This window comes from Salvelinus namaycush, chromosome 17 (assembly GCF_016432855.1).
Source record: "Salvelinus namaycush isolate Seneca chromosome 17, SaNama_1.0, whole genome shotgun sequence".
In the NCBI taxonomy this organism is placed as follows: domain Eukaryota; kingdom Metazoa; phylum Chordata; class Actinopteri; order Salmoniformes; family Salmonidae; genus Salvelinus; species Salvelinus namaycush.
The window spans coordinates 13,312,579-13,317,578 of NC_052323.1; positions in this window are offsets into that span (position 1 = coordinate 13,312,579).

Consider the following 5,000-nt stretch of genomic DNA (forward strand, 5'->3'; position numbering starts at 1 on the left):
AAATGAGAAACACACACATTCAAATTAGTCTAACTTAGTGACAAACGAGAACACTAATGTGACGTATTCAGAACACTACTATCAGAACCTATTTCAGTGTGAAGACTAAGATTTTGTTTTCATACTGTAAATTGTTTGTGTGTACTCAAACAAGAAAGGAACACAAATGCAGAAATGTATGTTTTATATTTCAACATGACTCGATACATGTCAATCAGCATACTGTAAGCACACATACAGTAAAAATGAAAACATACAGTAAATATATTTAGCATATGCAAAGGAAGAAAAATAGGCCTATTTGTACTACAGTACTGTATGTTAGATCAATTGTATGGATAAAGAAACTTTCAAAATACAGTAAAATCAAAATCATAAGTCAAGAAACAAATACTCCATTGCGAGAACAAAATCAGTCATGTCTTGTGTTTTGGTCCGGCTACAGATTTGCATCAACATCACAGGCGGTATTGTCCTTGGCCAGACAGCGGGGGAAAAATCTTATGGCATGACGCATCCACCCCTGACAGGACTCTGGAATGTCACCACAGGCCTCCTCCATTGCCTGGAGAAAGGCCATACGTTCACGGGGTTTGCGATCATACACCTTCCAGCGCCATGCTGAAAACAACTCCCAATGGGTTTGAGAAGTGGGGAATATGGGGGGAGATAGAGAATTGCAAACCTGGGATGGTTGGGCTCCCGTGTGGTGCAGCGGTCTAAGGCACTGCATCTCAGTGCTAAAGGCATCACTACAGACATCCTGTTTCAAATCTAGGCTGTATCACAACCGGCCGTGATTGGGAGTCCCATAGGGCGGCGCACAATTGGCCCAGTGTCGTCGGGTTTGGCCGGTGTAGGCCGTCATCGTAAATAACAATTTGTTCTTAACTGACTTGCCTAGTTAAATAACAAAAATAAAAAATCATGATGGAACCAGTTGCAGACCTGAGCAGCCTGATGAAAAGTCACGTTGTCCCAAAATAGAACATACATTTGCTGCTCAGGATCACCTGGCCCTCTCTGCTCAGGATCACCTGGCCCTCTCTGCTCAGGATCACCTGGCCCTCTCTGCTCAGGATCACCTGGCCCTCTCTGCTCAGGATCACCTGGCCCTCTCTGCTCTGGCTGAAAAAGGTTGTCATGTAGGTGTTCAGGAAATGAAGGAGGTGGGCAGTGTTGTATGGTCCAAGGGTGGCATGGCAGTGGAGGACCCCATTGTGACTCATAGCTGCACATATGGTGACATTTCCCCCAACGTGGCCAGGTACCTCAATGATGGCATGATGTTCCTTCCTCTCCTCCTCGTCTTCGCTAAATTGAATCCAGCCTCGTCTATGAATTTGAGTTTCTGGGGGATGAAACTTGCATCCAACCCCATGAGTCTCTGAAATGACAATAAATACTGTAATTGCTGAATAGTAAAGTTCACTGGCAACATCAGTGAGTCTCTAAAGTTTCACAGTTTTTCCCAATTGTTTACACACTAAAACTGGCCCATTGTCACGTTCCTGACCTTATTTCCTTTGTTTAGTCTTGTTTAGTTGGTCAGGACGTGAGCGGGGTGGGCATTCTATGTTATGTGTTTCTATGTTGGGTTGTCAACTAGCCTGATATGGTTCTCAATCAGGGGCAGGTGTTTTACGTTTCCTCTGATTGAGAACCATATTAAGGTAGGCTGTTCTCACTGTTTGTTGTTGGGGGATTGTTGCTGTGTCTGTGTTTGTGCGCCACACGGTACTGTTTTCGTTCGTTCGTTTGTTCACGTCGTTTATTTGTTTTGTAGTTTGTTTAAGTGTTTTTTCCGTCTTTGTTTACATAATAAAAAATATATGTATTCAACCCACGCTGCGTTTTGGTCCGATCCATGCTCCTCTTCAGACGAGGAGGAAGACGAGCGTTACACCCATGAGGCACAATGACCCAGACCTGTAACTCGCACAACACACACAAAACACACAACACATATAACACACACCAGCCCTGGGCAGAAAATAGTTGTATTTTATCGTTTATATGAAAATACAACTTTTCAAATATTCAAGGTAGTAGAATATAGTTTTTATAGAATAACAACTAAAAGGTAACTATTTTCATGGACATTCAAATACAGGTATCAGAAAAACAAGTAATAGTTGAAAGTATTTTGCATACCTCTCAGAAAACCAAATACTATTTATTTGATGGCTGACAAATATTTGATGAAGAACCAAAAACTATAACAGTCTAAATATATGATCATAAGCAGTTTTGGAGAGCTCTTAGATATGAACCTTACAGTTTTTCCAGTTGTTTACACACTAAAACTGGTGCATGAGGCACAAAGACCCAGACCTGTAACTCATTTATCAGAACCAGACACCACATCTACAATACTACTGGCACATGTTTTGCTTTACACTCAGATTGCAATTCTACAACGAACATTTGGCAAAACACAACACACAGTTCTCTACCTTTGGCACAACCTTCACAACTAAAATCTCTTGTGTGAAAATGAAAAGCAACACTGTTCAACAAGCTAAGCTCAATTACCAATTGATCACTTTCACTCTGTACACGTGCAAACACTAATTGCGTAAATGTTCACTTTGCAATCAGACCTTTGGTATGTATTAAAAGGCTACAGGTGTAACGCTGTTCCTCCTCCTCTTCATCCGAAAAGGAGGAGTAGTGATTTGACCAAAATGCAGCGTGGTTATATGACATAATGATTTATTTGACAAGACGAAAACGAAACGAAATACACTTTGATAAACTATAAAACAAATAAACGATGTAGACAGACCTGGACACGAACTTACATATAACGTGAAGAACGCATGAACAGGAAACAGACTACATACAAAACGAACAAACAAACAACACCGAAACAGTCCCGTGTGGCGTAACATACAGACACTGACACAGGAGACAACCACCCACAAACAAACAATGTGACACCACCTACCTTAATATGATTCTCAATCAGAGGAGATGAAAACCACCTGCCTCTAATTGAGAACCATATCAGGTACCCATTAAACCAACATAGAAACACAAAACATAGACTGCCCACCCAAACTCACGTCCTGACCAACTAACACATACAAAACTAACAGAAAACAGGTCAGGAACGTGACAACAGGTGAGTACTCCTGTGTTTGGAGAACAATGGAAGCAAACTTGGCAGAGAGAGGTAGAGGTAGAGGTGGCGATAGACCAGGAACAAGGAGAGTAATCTGACCATGTGGTCAACCATGGTTTGACCTTGAGAGAGTCTGAGCAGAGAGTGCTGCCCAGTCTGAGCCGCTTCACCGTAGCATCCCTTATTCGGGTTCCAAAATGAGAATAGGTTTGTACTGCAGACATTGGAATTATCTACTACCTTTACTACTTGACAGTAGAACAACATAAATCACAGTAAAGACTGGATTCCAATACATACTGTACGGGGAAACAAAGTAAATGTTTCATGTATTACTGTATGTATGAAATTGGGAGCTATACTATTTTCTAAGATGTTTATCTTGTATACTGTATTACTGCAGTGTTTACTGTACTGTATGCTATTTTGTTTTTGTAGAACTGAAAGACGACCAGGAGGCTGCCATTAAGTTTTTCTGATACCTGTATTTGAATGTCCAATAAAATAGTTACCTTTTATATTCTTCTACCTCAAGTATTTGAAAAGTTGGTGTTTTCAACTTTTCAACTATTTTCTGCCCAGGGCTGGTGTGTGTTATGTGTGTGTTGTGTGTCTGTTGTGTTGTGTTGTTTGTGTGTTCTGTGTGTGTGTATTCTTCTAGATGAGCAGAGAGAGTGTGTATGTGCTGTTTCATGTTTGTTTGTGTTTATTAATATGTTTCTACCTCTGAGTTATTAACCACTGAATATCATACCTCCCCCCTCCCCTCCCTTTCTCCCTCTCTCTCCTCTTCCCTCCCTCTCCCTCCCCCACCTCTCGCTCTCTCTCCCTACCTCCCCTCAATCCCTCCCTCTCTCCTAGCCACATGTCTATGTACTATATAGTGAGAGTGGCTGTGTTTGGGCAGGTCTTAATCAGATTCCAGTGAAATATGATAAGACAGGTTATTTCATTAGCGCACAGAGTGATAGCAGCTCATCGCTGCTCAGACACCTATGAGTTCACATCTCTCTCTCTCTCTGTCCCTTGTTTTGCAGTGCTCTAAGGGTAGGCAGGGGCAGAGGGAGGATGACACACTTAGCGTTCCGTGTTTGTTTGTGTGTGTGTGTGTGTGTGTGTGTGTGTGTGTGTGTGTGTGTGTGTGTGTGTGTGTGTGTGTGTGTGTGTGTGTGTGTGTGTGTGTGTGTGTGTGTGTGTGTGTGTGTGTGTTAGAGAGGGGCAAACATAAAATGAAAGAAAATAAAGATGGAGGTAGTGAGAAAAGAGAGAAAGCGATAGATAATGAGCGGAGTGGAAATAGCCTGACGACGGCGTCAGCAGAGGGGACCGAATGACCCCTGTGGCCTTCCAGAGTTCCAGAGTGCTACAGATGGTAATGTTGTTGATGTTTGTTTGTGTTGACAGCAGACCTTTAACATGGTCCACTTCACACAAAAAAAACATACCAACATGTTTTCAAACGACTCTCAGATTACAGCTAATTTATTAGATACTTAACGAGCAACACAATTAAATACACTAATCCCCAATTCCAAATCGACCCCCAGTCCCTACTTGATCGGTGAAAGCAACATAGTGAGAATCCCTCCCAGCCTGTCCAAAGGCAAAGTTCAGCTTACCACATTGCTTTTCAACCTATCCAACAGTGTCAGGTCTAAAGGGCCTATGGGTTAGGGGTTGATTTGGCATTCAGCAAATGCATAATAACAAACCTATGGTGCGATCTACAGTTGGGTAGAACCACCCAGGTACAATATCTGATATCAAATTACAGTGCAGTCGTCTTTCACATGCCTGAACTAAACGTAACCAGAGGCCCCTTCAGTTCCTCCACACCTGAACGACTTGTGAATGGTGCCGGAGGACATCCCAG